General features: G+C 43.4%; 1 protein-coding gene across 3 annotated transcripts in view; it reads left to right on the top strand.

Moving 5' to 3' along the window:
* The first annotated feature begins 11,498 nt into the window (after positions 1-11,498).
* INO80 (INO80 complex ATPase subunit) overlaps positions 11,499-14,343 on the top strand; it is a 120,208-nt gene continuing 117,363 nt past the window's right edge. The window contains exon 1 of one of the 3 annotated variants that reach the window (XM_043471517.1): positions 11,499-11,816. The gene's annotated coding sequence lies outside the window, so the exon portion shown is untranslated. The remainder of the gene's footprint in view (positions 11,817-14,343) is intronic. The other 2 variants (XM_043471515.1, XM_043471516.1) reach the window with 2 other exon arrangements.

Here is a 14,343-nt window from a genome sequence, read left to right as displayed (position 1 = left end):
GCTCATCATCAGTAATCATCAGGAAAATATAAATCAAAATCATCATTTTATATGTTAAAATGATTATTATAAAAAAGACAAGAGCTAACAAGTCCTGGTGAGGATGTGGAGAAAAGGGAATATTTATGCACTGTTGGTGGGATTAGAAATTGGTACTGCCACTATGAAGGTGCTTCAAACACTTCAAAGTAGAATTACTAAAAAAAAAAAAAAAAGTAGAATTACTATATTATCAGTAATCCCACTTTTGAGTATTCCCAAAGAAAATGAAAACGAGATCTTGAAGAGATACCTGCATTCCCATGTTCATCATGGCATTATTCATAATAGCCAAGATATGGAAACAACCTAATTTTGTTTGTCTGATACTTCCTCTTAGTTAGCTTAATAGTCAGGTTATGAGCAGAGAAAATTTTAAATGCCTTGAACCTATAATTTAGCCTTTTTCAAAAGGCTGTGTTTGTGTTTGAGGGGCATGCCTTCAGTGTTATAGCTTGCTTTTTTGTCTTACATACTATCACCGGCAAACCCCATTAACAATTCCCAGGGAATAAAAATAGAATCTGGATAATAAGATAAAAAAATTTTTCCCCTCTTTGTGCTTAGTCTAGTCTCCCTCATAGGTTGCCACATGCCTTCATAAATGGGACACATACCTGGATGAGCCCTCCTTTTCCATTGGGGACCTACCTCAAAGGAAGTCCTGCCAGGTTGTTGGACCCTGGTTGGAAATTAGTCACACAAATACCATGAGATTCAACCCAAACAAGATTTCTGGTTCAGGAAATTTGGAACCAGTGCTGAACTGTTAATGGATTCCTCAAAAGACCAAAATAGGCAGCGTCCAATGGGGTAGACTGTGATGTGATTGGGGGTCCCCCTTGAATTTATAACAGCCTGTTCTTAAGATAGTCCTTCCCCAGTCAGAATATCCCACAGGTTAGACAGGACTGCCTCAGAGCCAGAGCCGTTTAGCCACATTAGTTCTTAACCTACTTGGTCTGTTAGGAAGTGGCACAGCTATCTGAGTCAGGGGTCTTCGCTTTCCTCCTTTCAACCAAAAAGAAGGAGTTTCAGAATTCACACCATGTGAGTGCTAGAAGCACAAGGGAGTCCCATGGGGCGCTGACCAGGTCACTAAGGCACCTGGTATTCTGTGCTGATACCAGGAGGAGAACTTGTGGAACCTCAGTTGATAATCACCCAAGATTCGCCTGCCAAGCAGAGGGGCCAGGTAGGCAGTGAGTGTTTCTTGTCTGGACAGCAGCTCACAGGTCTTCCAGATCCTGGGGTTCCTGGTCTTACAAAGGGCTCACAGGGCTCCCCCTGCCTACTTCAGAGAAACTCACACCATGCAGCAGGAAAAACAAAACAAACAAAAAAAAACCCTCAATCATAGTAAGATAAAGGAAATCATTAGAAGCCAACACAAAACCTTTCAGCATTCCTAGAGTGCCCCAGGGAATATCACCAAATCTATACTCCTACTGGCCCTGAGTGATTAGAAAGGAATGCAATCCTGAGGTCCTGTTTAATTTCCCAAAGTGACCTGTACATGAGGTGAAAACTTCAGAAAGTGGAAGCAGCACCAGATAGCCTTCCCTGCCTCTCACCTCAGCAAGGTGGCCTACCAGGTGTTTAATAACCAAGATACAGAGAAGGAAAAGTCAGAGGATAAAAGGGCCTGGCGCTAGCAGGAAAGGCCTAAGAATGAGCATTCACAGAACCATTAGAATAGAAACTGCATGCACACATTCTCACCCATTCCTTTCTATATGTCCCTGAATGCCCTGTACCCCTGTATATCATGCAAACATTGGGGCTACTATCCACCTAATGGGAGACAGACTGGATAGAGACTGGTGTTCCCCTAGACCAAGGCGCAAAGAGATAATAATGGTAATGGCTGAGGAAAACCTTACCTAGGCAGAGCTAGTGGACCTCCTAGGAGTAAATCCCGAGGTTTGGGCCCAGGGATGGGCGTGTGGGTAGGCTAGCTGCAGGAGCCAGTCCTGTGATAGTCCATCTAAAACCTGGACATACATTGTCTCAGATTTAGCTCAAATATCACAAACTGAGTGTCCTATCTCGGCTTCCTTCTCAAAGGTCAGAGAAGCCTACCCCAGAAAAGAAAAGAAGCCATTTGCAGCCTTACCTACCCTAAAACTGGAAGGTAGCTTAGGAGTTTCCTGAGGATGGCTGGGTTTTGCTACATCTGGATCCCTAAATATGGTCTAATATCTAGGCCTCTATATGAAAAGTTGAAAGGATCCTCCAGGGGATCTTCCCAGTCCAGGGATCGAACCCACATCTCCTGCATTGGCAAGTAGATTTCTTTACCATGAACCACCTGGGAAGTCCTGGATAGCCCATCACCGGCATGAATTCAGTGTCTCCCTGGGCCTCACCCTCGACTTGGTTCTCATTGATGGACTCCTTCTTCTCACTAACTTTCTCTCAAATTTACAAGTTGGATCTTGAAGAAAGAAAAAAAACCACAGACATTAGGGAAAAGGTGGAACACCTAGGTGCTCCCTTCTGGTTAATGTCCCCATCCTCTTTGAACTCTGTTCCAATATGTTTTTACAATCCCAGATATGGAGTTTGGTAGGGCAAAGGGTACTGTGGAAAGTGTGTTGTTGATGAAATGCAACGTAGTGTCTCCTTGAGGTGAGGTGAGACTGAACACTCTGGTGAGGGAAGAGCCTGAAACCCAAAGAGGACTTCCCAGAGTTGACTGTGGGCGAGAGGATGCTGGAAAATTGCCTGAATGTTTCATGCTTTTCATAGGATGAGTAAACCTGTCAAGAACCAGCTGGATTTGCCCCTCTGGGAGTAAGGGGTTTGCTTTCTCTGAGACTTGCTTTGAGCACATGCCAAAGGGAAATAAGTACATGGAAATTCTTCTAAACCCTGCCCAATATGCTTCTGACGTGGAGAAAGAAAATAGGCTGGTGTAGAAACAACCTAGCTTCCCTGGTTGCTCACTGGTAAGGGATTTGCTTGCCATTGCAAGAGAGGTTTGATGCCTGGGTATGGAAGTTCCCCTGGAGAAGGAAATGGCAATCCTCTCCAGTATTCTTGCCTGGGAAATCCCATGGACAGAGGAGCCTGGTGGACTACAGTCCATGGGGTCGCAAAGAGTCGGACACAACTTAGCAACTAAACAACTGCAGTGACAACAGAAACAACCTAGAACCTGTGATTGGGTTTTTCTCTTGCTTTAAATCTTGAGGGTAAACATGAAATTATTTACAGAACAGAAGCAGAGTCACAGATATAGAAGACGAACTTATGGTTACCAGGGGATAAGAGGTGGGGGGAAGGATAAATGGGGAGACTGGGACTGACATGTACACACGACTACATAGAAAATAGATAACTATACCTGCTGCACAACACAGGGAACGCCACTCAATTCTCTGTGATGGCCTACGTGGGGAAAAAGGATCCTAAAGAAAACCCAAACGAGCAGAGAGTAGATATATATACATGTGTAACTGACTCACTCTGCTGTACATCTGACACTAACAGAACGTTGTCAGTCAACTGTACTCCAATTAAAAGAAAAAGCAAAACCCAAGAGTTTTTCTCTCTTCTGCTTCAGAGTCCGTTGTGCATGCATGGTTCAGCTCCAGCCTTCTTTGTCATGTCACTTCTAGTGCTGGCATGAAGTCAAACTGGTTTCTCCCTTTTTTTTAGATCTGACACACAACAGTCCCCAGGCATTCATCGCCTGCACTGGCAAAGAGGAGAGATGATGAGTAGTTATTCATTCTGTCCCTGACATCTGTCTGGATATGGTCTAGACTTATGGGGTATGAATTCAGATTAGGACAGGTGTGGAACATGTACAGGTACTCAGGATTGCCAGGGACCAACTAAGGAATACTCTTCCAGCCTCACAGGACCTTTAGGTTTGGGTTAGAACCAGACTGGCCTCTGGGCTGTCCTATTATACAAATCATAACCATGCTGGGATTATTCTGAACAGCTAAAATGTGGACACATCCACTATCAGATTAATTTGAGAACAGCTCTAGTGTTTTTTTTAAATTTATTGTTTAACTGAAGGATAGATAATTGCTTTACAGAATTTTGTTTTCTGTCAAACATCAGAATGAATCAGTCATAGTTATACATATGTCCCCTCCCTCTTGAACCTCCTGCCTATCTCTTTCCCCATCCCACCCCTCTAGGTTGATACAGAGCCCCTGTTTGAGTTCCCCGAGACATAACGCAAATTACCATTGGCTATCTATTTTGTATATGGTGATGTAAGTTTCCATACATCTCACCCCCTCCTCCCCTCTCTCCCTGTGTCCGTAAGTCTGTTCTCTATGTCTGTTTCTCCATTGCTGCCTTGCAGGTAAATTCATCAGTACCGTCTTTATAGATTCCATATATATGTATTAGTACACAATATTTACCTTTCTCTTTCTGACTTACTTCACTCTGTATAATAGGTTCTAGGTTCATCCACCTCATTAGAACTGACTCAAATGTGTTCCTTTTTATGGCTGAGTAATATTCCATTGTGTATATGTACCACAACTTCTTTATCCATTCATCTGTCGATGGACATCTAGGTCACTTCCATGTTCTAGCTATTGTCAATAGTGCTGTAATGAACACTGTAATGCGTCTTTTTCAATTTTGGTCTTCTCAGGGTATATGCCTAGGAGTGGGATTGCTGGGTCATATGGAGAACACCTTTAGCTTTTTGTTGTTGTTGTTGTTCTGCTTTAAGCATTGTCTAGGGAAAAAAAAAGAGGGCCTTTGAGGATATTGCTGGGGATATCTGGTCTCTTAGTCCTTCATGCTGCTCCTTTTCTATTTTGCAGCTTTCTTGAGATATGTTCACATACTCATCAATTTAAAGTGTGCAATTTAGCAGTTTTAGTATATTCACAGATATATGCAATTATCACCACAGTCTATTTTATTTACTTATTTATGGCCATGCAGCATGGTCTGTGGGATCTTCATTCCCCAACCAGAGATTGAACCCATGCCCCCTGCAGGGGAAGTGCAGAGTCTTAACTACTGGACTGCCAGGGAAATCCCTACAATCAATTTTAGAATATTTTCATCACCTCAAAAAAGAAACCCCATACACTTTAGCTATTATTGTCTCTTCCTACAACCTCCCCTGCCCTAAGCAACCACTGATCTACATTCTATCTCTAGAGCTTTGCCTATTCTGGACATTTCACATGCATAGAATCATGTAGTTTTTTTGTGACTGACTTCTTTTACTCAGTGTAATGCTTTCAAGGTTCATCCATGTTGCAGCATGTATCAGTACTTCATTCCTTTTTATTACTTAATAATATTGCATTGTGTGAATATACATTTGTATGCCCCTTCATTGGTTAATGGACATTTAGGTATACTTTGACTATTATGAATAATGTTGCTGTGAACATTTGTATACAAGTTTTTGTGTGGACATATGTTTTCATACGTGTCTATACCTAGGAGTGGAATGCTGGATCAAATGGTAGCAATGTACTTAACTTTTTGAAGAACTGCCAGACTCTTTCTACAGTGACTACACCATTTCACACTGTTTTTGTCCTTTATTTCTAGTGTTCCACTCACCTACCCACATGGTGGTTTTCATAGTCTTCTGACTTCAAGGTAGAAACTGAGGCTATCACATCAGATGAAATATTTGAAAGCACCAGCCACCTGAAAGATATTATTGGCATCATAACTATCCACTGCACATACCTTTAAGGCAATATTAAAAATTATCTTTCTATAGGTATTTAAATATATCTTCATAACAATCTAACTCTCCCTGTTACATCTTCCCTATTATAAAATAACCACGAAGGAGAAAAGAAGCTAAACATATAAAGCTATTTATAAAACTTTCTATAGGCCATGTTTTATCACTCATGGCTAAATTTATTTATTCCTTTTTACATCCTCCTTCTTGCCAGGCTTCTGACTCTAGCACCAACTTAAAATGGATCTGTTGTCATTATCATTAAATATATTGAATTTGTTTGGTAATTTGACTGTTTTACATATATCTTAAAATTCCAGCATGCCCTAAGGAGATAAAAATCTCTGTGTTGTACCTCAGAGTTTTTCACCACAATGCTCTGGATTACTTTCAAATGTCTTGAGTCAAATCCTGGATTTACTAATTGACTGGATTTGTGATTTTAGGCTTAATCCCCTTGAGGTTGTTTTTTTCATTTATAAAATGGAAATGTTCATACTATCACCTTTACAGTATCATATGAGATGATGAATGTGAATGGAATATATCACATTAATACCAGATATATGTGGAGGTGTTTTTAATCAGTTTAGCTATGCATATCTCATCTGTAGATATTAAATACTGAGAAACTTGCTGTGAAAGATACTATTTATGGTTAGTAGTTATTTGCTGTTTCCCTCAACTTGGCCAGATTGCCTTTCTAGAAAGAAAGTATCTTTAGTAACAAGCTTCTCTAATTAATTCTTTATACTTCTCAAAGATCCTCCAACAACTGCTTTGTTTTCCTTCTCAGAGGACTTGAGTTTCCTGCTGACATTCATTCTACAACTGTCAGGACATTTCATTCTCCACTCTGAACAAGATTCTCTTCCAGTATGATTTTGGCTGCTCCATGCTTAGCATGTGATAAAACTCATTTCACTATTTCATTTGGGATAGTTCCTGCATCAAATATATCTAAGCTTTCACTACCAATCACTGCAGATGGTGACTGCAGCCATGAAATTAAAAGATGCTTGCTCCTTGGAAGAAAAGCTATGACAAACCAGTTATGGCCAATAACCATCAGTTTCTGGCCCTTGCTTTAATGTTTCAAGTGTGTACGTTACAGATACCAGGCAGGATACCCTTGTTCTTCACTTCGCTGTTTTCCCTGGAATTCTTGTTAGCGGTCAGGATGGTGGGAAGTATCCCTTTTCTGGATGGAGCTGATGGTTGGTGGGGGCAGTTTCATGGTTATTATTGCTCATATAGTTGCCTTTCTTTTTCTGCTACATCTGAGAAGAGGTTGAGTTTAGACTTCCACCTCCTCCCAAGTGAAGTCCCTCTGTGTCTCCTGTGATTTCAAGTTAGGTAATGAATTTGAAAAGAGTATGTCTATTTTTAAAAATTAATTAATTTTTGGCTGCACTGGGTCTTCATTGCTGCAAGTGGGCTTTGTTAGTTTTGGACAGTGAGGGGTTACTCTCTCTAGTTGCCCTGTGTGGGCTTCTCACTGTGGTGGCTTCTCTTGTTGTGGAGCACAGGCTCTAGAGCACGGGGTTCAGTAGTTGTGGCCTATGGGCTTAGACGCCCCATGGCATGTGGAATCTTATCAGACCAGGGACTGAACCCCTGTCCCCTGCACTGGCAGGTGGATTCTCAGCCACTGGACTACAGTGGTTAATACAGAAAAGATTTTCTGTATTTTCTTCACTCAACTTCCCCAATGTTAACATCTTACAGCAACAGTTAGAACTGGCCATGGAACAACAGACTGGTTCCAAATAGGAAAAGGAGTACATAAAGGCTGTATATTGTCACCCTGCTTATTTAACTTATATGCAGAGTACATCATGTGAAATGCTGGGCTGGATGAAGCACAAGCTGGAAGCAAGATTGCCGGGAGAAATATCAATAACCTCAGATATGCAGATGACACCACACTTATGGCAGAAAGAGAAGAACTAAAGAGCCTCTTGATGAAAGTGAAAGAGGAGAGTGAAAAAGTTGGCTTAAAGCTCAACATTGAGAAAATGAAGATCATGGCATCCGGTCCCATTTCTTCATGGCAAATAGATGGGGAAACAGTGACAGACTTTATTTTTCTGGGCTTCAAAATCACTGCAGATGGTGATTTCAGTCATGAAATTAAAAGATGCTTACTCCTTGGAAGAAAAGTTATGACCAACCTAGACACCATATTAAAAAGCAGAGACATTACTTTGCCAACAAAGGTCCATCTAGTCAAGGCTATGGCTTTTCCAGTAGTTATGTATGGATGTGAGAGCTGGACTATAAAGAAAGCTGAGCGCTGAAGAATTGATGCTTTTGAACTGTGGTGTTGGAGAAGACTCTTGAGAGTACCTTGGATTGCAAGGAGATCCAACCAGTCCATCCTAAAGGAAATCAGCCCTGAATACGCATTGGAAGGACTGATGTTAAAGCTGAAACTCCAATACTCTGGCCATCTGATGTGAAGAACTGACCTATTTGAAAAGACCCTGATGCTGGGAAAGATTGAAGGAGGGAGGAGAAGGGGACGACAGGGGATGAGATGGCTGGATGGCATCACCGACTCAATGGACATGAGTTTGAGTAAACTCTGGGAGATGGTGAAGGACAGGGAGGCCTGGCGTGCTGCGATTCATGGGGTCGCAAAGAGCTGGACATGACTGAGCAACTGAACTGAACTGAACCTTAGCACAGTAATCAAAACAAGGGAATGAACATTAGTACAATATTAGGAGCTAAATTAGAGACCTTATACACATGTCACCAGTTTTCCCACCAATGTCCCTTTTTCTTTACAGGATACCATATTACATTTAGTTGTTATTTCTTCCTAGTCCCTAGCAGTCTATAATTGCCCTAAGATCTTTCCTTGTCTTTCATGATCTTGATAGTTTCAAAGAGTATTGAGCAATTATTTTTTGGAACATCCCCCAATTCTATTTGTCTAATGTTGTTTTCATGATTGAATGAGATTATACATTTTCAGCAAGAATATCACAGAAATGATCAGTGATCAGGACTTAGCACTTCCATTGCAGGGGCCAGAGTTCAATCTCTAGTCAGGAACTAGGATCCCACAAGTTGTCCAGTGAGGCCAGGAAAAAAAAAAAAAGAATGCAAGACTACTAAATTGGAAAAAGCTGAACTTTAATGTGAAAGTCATAGATGAAAGATTAGAGTTGTATATCAAAAGTTCTAGGACAGAATGGGGAGAGGGGGCAGAATAATGCTATCCCCCCAATGATATCCATGAAACATGTGAATAAATTAAATAGAATGTGATCAACTATGAGCATGCATGCTCAGTCATGTCTGGCTCTTTGTGACCTCATGGACTGTAGCCCTGCCAGGCTCCTCTGTCCATGGGATTCTCCACACAAGAATACCAGAGTGGGTTGCCACTTCCTTCTCCAGGGGATCTTCCCCACTCAGGGATCGAACCCGCGTCTCTTGCACCTACTGCATTGGCAGGCGGGTTGTTCACCGCTACTGCCACCTGAATATATTAGGTTACAGACAAAGAGGAATTAAGGTTGCAGGTGGGCTAAAGGCTGCTAATCGGTTGATTTTAAAATAGGAAGATTATCCTAGATTATCTCAGTGGCCCTGTTGTAATCACAGGGATCCTTAAAGGGTTAACAGTTGGTCTGATGGGTGGCAGAAGCCAAGGAATGCAAGTAGGCTCTGGAAGTTGGAAAAGGAAACAAATTCTTTGCAAGAGCCCCTAGAAAGTAAGGCAGCCCAGCCAACACCTCGATTTTGGTCCAGTTTGAGACTGTCAGACTTCTGACTTACAGAATGTAAGCTAATAGGTTGGTGTTAAGCCACTATTAGGAGAGGGCAATGGTAACCCACTCCAGTACTCTTTCCTGGGAAATCCCATGGACAGAGGAGCCTGTTGGGCTACAGTCCATGCAGTCGTGAGGAGTCGGACACGAGTGAGTAACTTCACTTTCACTTTCATGCACTGGAGAAGGAAATGGTAACCCACTCCAGTATTCTTGCCTGGAGAATCCCAGGGACAGAGGAGCCTGGTGGCCTGCGGTCCATGGGATCACACAGAGTCGGACAAGACTGACGCGACTTAGCAGCAGCAGCAAGCCACTATTCTGCAGTAATTTGTTAGCACAGACAAAGAAAACAAACTGACTACCTACATCTGAACTTTAAGGGACTCTATATCTTGGTCCCTCCCTAGTTTAGTGACTTTTCCCCCTTTATTCTTTTCCTTTTGATTTCCGCTCCAGTCAGCTGGTTGTTACTTAAATATTATCCCAGTTGATTTTAGGTGTTTTATGTTTCTGGGTATGTGAAACACAGGGTTCTAAAAGACAGTCTTATACAAAATTGCCACTCCCCTGTTAATCCTGCAACCTTGTTCCCATTCTCCCCTTCTCCCCACCCTTCTCATACAGGACATAATTCACTTTAACTTCTGGTGTATCCCCTGACTCCTCCCGCTGACAAATGAGCAGGTGTTGACTCCTCTCCCTGACAAATGAGCAGGTATTTGTGTGTGTTCTTACATCCCCTTGTCTCTTTCACAAAGGGTGTAATTTTTAAAAAATACTTATTAATCTGCATCTTGTTTTAGTTGCATACATGGGATCTTCGTTGCTCCACTACATGCAGGATTTTAGTTTCCCAAAAAGGGATTGAATCCTTCTGCACTGCAAGGATTCTTAACCACTGGACCACCAGGAGAGTCCCCAGAAGGTGTGTACTTTTGCCTTTATGCAAATTTAACTTTTCAAAGTCCAGCGAATTTGGCACAAGAAGGCTACTTATGACTTTAACAAATGTTGTTTTGTTTAAATGCTAAGGGCCAGAATTAAATGAATTAAACCATGAGACATGAGGGAAATGAAACAGTTAACTTTCATTAAGTTCTTCTAATCCTTACCTGCAATTAGACTGTACACTAGGTACTTCTCATCACAGATGCTGGTAACTGAGTTGCATTAATTTTAGTAAATGTGGGCAGCAGAGGGTGCAAACTGTTGAGTTGGCAGAGACAGGTAAATTACTCCCTTTTCGGAGGCTCATTGGGTGGGTGTTAGAATACTGAGACATTTCTGATGACGGGTCTGTGTATTCCCAGGTGCTTGAATCCTAAAGCCTTCACTTAGGTACCTTGCCCAGCTGTGCCACAGCATCGCAGTTTTGGTTGCTGAGCCCAAAGTGGAGCTCCAAACTACTGTGTTAAGAGTGGTCCTACAGAGCAGGGCCTTCCCTACAATATACAATCCTGCCCAAAGGGACCAAAAACAATGTAAAATATAACACCTGAGCCTACACATTTCCTCAAGTGAACTGAGCAGTGTTTGGTAGCCGTTAACAAACTAATCACAAGTACCCTCCCACTTCCATCTGCAGCAACAAACATTCCCAGGATCCCGGGCCGTTTGGACTGACGTTACTTCCGGGAAAAGTAACCTTTCTTTGGCGGTTGCAGATCAGAGAGGTCTCGCGACATTTGCTCCCGCGAGATCTGCTTGCTCACTCTAGCGATGACATCCTCCTCCTCCTCCCCGCCGCCTTTCGGCAATCTTCGCCAGTCCCAGCCCCGACCAATCTGCCATCAGATGGCATGGATCAGAGTCTTCCCCCGAACCCCGGTCCGCGCGGGGTGTCAGGCGGCAGCGGCGGGGTGCGAGCTGCACGAGGCCGACGGCAGCGGCACTGCGGACGGCCACGGGCTGGCGACGAGCAGTGAGCGTGGGCGGGGCGGGGGTAAGCCTACTGAGTAGCGGCTCGATTGTTCTGGCCTGGCTATGGCGCCTCTCCTCCCCCCCGCCATGGCTCCCCGTGTCCCTGCTCCGCTCCTCTCAGTGAGTGAAAGTGGCCGCCGCCGCCGCCGGCCCAGCGCCCGCAGCCGCCTCAGCGCCGCCGCCATCTTGGGGTCCCAGGAGCCGCCGAAGGAGCGAGCTAGGAGCGTCCACGCCCAACGCAGTCACCGTCCCACGGCCTCAGAGAGCGAACCGCGGCTCCACCGTCAGCGGGGCGACCCCCCCCTCCGGACCCCGCCCGCACCCCGCCCCCCCTCCGCCGCCGCCGCGGCGGCGGGGCCCGGCGGCCCGAGGTGAGGCGACTAGACGTGGGCGGACGAACGGAGGGGGGGTTGTGTAGGCCCCGTTGCGCCCCTCTCTGTGGGCGACGACTGGGCCGCGTCTTAAAGGGGCCGTCGCCCCCGGCCCTGGGATTTGTTGGGGTTAGTAGGGAGGATGGGTGTGGACACTCCTCGCAGGGTTGGGACCTCAGGGATCTCGGCCTTGTTCTTACTCTCTCCTACCTCTGGAGACCAGGGGTCACGCGGTGACCTCGGCCAGCCGAGAAAGCCCGTGGGGCGCCCACACGTGAGGAGTGTGTTAGACCAGGTGCACGTGGGACCCGGTGGGGCGGTGTCGGCTAACACGTGTGTGGGTTTGGGGGTGGGGTGGGGCAGGGCAGGGGCTGGTTGGGCTCGAGTGGGAACCCGGTGTGGACTGCTGTGTCTGTCCTTTTAAACAAATGAGCTCTAAGGGCTGGATAGTGTGTCAGTTTATGGGTGCGAGTTGGGATCTGGGTGAATGGTCCATTTTGCTTGTTGGTGTTGGCTGGGTGCAGCCTAACACGTGCGCACACTTAGGAGTGTGTAGGTGTCACCCCTTCTAGGCTTTTTGGCCTTTGTAGGGCGTCTAGGCAAGTGTCATCCAATTTGACGTTCTTTCTTGAGGTCGCTGTTGAAAACTACTACTTCCGTAATCAGCTAGGGTGGAAGCCCCCTACAGTTTAGGAGTGAGAGGTTCTAAGAAGGCACTCACTATTTTAGTTTAACAGCCCGATCTGCCGAATTCTTTGAATCAAACACTGTCTAGTTGTATGTTCGTGTACTTGTTGGTAGAATGGAAGAAGAAATGAGGTGGTTGACTTTGCTAACATCTCAGGTAACCAGCTTGCTTTTCCAATCAATGACTTTCATGATTTCCTTTCCCAAAAGGAATTTTCACTGTGGTTTACAAGTGGCGGCTTTTTATTATTCATTTTTAAAGTAACACCTTTACTGAGATATTAAAAAAGCTCCACCTTTTAAAGTGTACAGTTCCATGATTTTTAGCCTACGAATCGAGTTGTAGAGCTAGCACAGTGCCCTATCTTAACTAACTGATCACGCCAAAAAGAAGCCCCCTTAACAGTTACTCCCTTTTCTTCACCCAACTCCTAGCTATCACTAATCTCTTTTCTGTTTTTGTAGATTTGCCTACTCTGGATATTTCATATAAACAGAATCATACAATATGTGTCCTTTTGTGGCTATCTTCTTTCACTTAACCATGTTCCCAAGGCTCTTTCATGTTGTAGCATGTATCAGGACTTTGTTTCTTTTTGTTGCCAACTAGTGTTCCAATTCTGGTTGTGTTTTATTCTTGAGATTCTCAAGCTCTTCCTATAAAACATTTATTTGGTTATTATATATGGTAAAAGTCACATACTTAACTAGATTCTAAAATAAATTTGTATTTTTAAGAATTAAATTCCGTTGTTTTAGTTTACTATGTTCTTTTCCTCTACAATTTGTTTCAGAAGAATCCAAATCAATTTTTAAAGGTCTGTGTTTTTTAATAGGAAAAAACTAATGTTAAGAGCACAAATATGATTAGAAATTTTATGACTAATAAAAACATTTTGAGTACATCAAGGTACAAATGTGATTCTGTCTCAGCTACAGACCCTAAACTGTGATGTTATAATTTCACTTAGTGAAAGTTTGTCATGGTACTACCAAGGGAAGGTATCCTTAAACAGTTTTTGACTGCTGTTAACTTGTGTAGACACAGAACTAGGAAAGGACTAATAGGCATCTTTTCTGCCCACAAGGTTAAAACTGGCTTGGGGATTTAACACGTCAACATAAAGTTCACACAAAATACAAATGCTGGGATGCATTGAGTTTTAGAGTGGATAAGATTTGGATAAGATTGGTAGGAATTGGATAAGATTAATAGGAAACTTTGAATTTGTGTAGGAAAATAAGTGGAGTTGGTGACAGGTTTGTTTCTTAAGCACATGGATTTTGATACACTAGGTCGTAGCCTGCAGAAGACTGAGAAGCGCATAGCCGTTAATACTTACTAAATACCTTATATGGGCACTGATCTAATCACCAGGGCTCCTGTTCTACCTCATACCGTCACCTTGGCAGTTAGGATTTCAGCATATGAGTTGGGGGAGTGAAGGGACCTAAATGTTTGAGCCATGGCTGTGTATTAGATGAGAAATTTCTGTTGTAGAAGCACTGGATTCGCTTGCTAATTGTAGTACAGTAGGTTTGCTTAGAGTTGAAAAGTTGGTCACAAAGAAGTTTAATGCCTGGGTTTTGTAAGTACGTAAGAGAGATTTCCATATGTGTTAGGTCAGAAGTAGGATATCAGTAATAGCCAACGTCATTGACAAATTAGATGTGAAAAAAATCACTGGGATTAAATGCTGTCCCTTTTTTTCTTTAAAATTTGGCATGCATCTTGTGGTATTTTAGTTCCCCAGCCAGGGACTGAACCTGAGCCCTTGACTGTGAAAGCAGAGTCCTAACCACTGGACCACCAGGGAATTCCCCGTATTTTAAACTGACT

Source organism: Cervus canadensis, chromosome 6 (assembly GCF_019320065.1).
Source record: "Cervus canadensis isolate Bull #8, Minnesota chromosome 6, ASM1932006v1, whole genome shotgun sequence".
NCBI lineage: Eukaryota > Metazoa > Chordata > Mammalia > Artiodactyla > Cervidae > Cervus > Cervus canadensis.
Note: the sequence above shows the minus strand (reverse complement) of the source record. Positions and strands in the feature narration are given on the sequence as shown.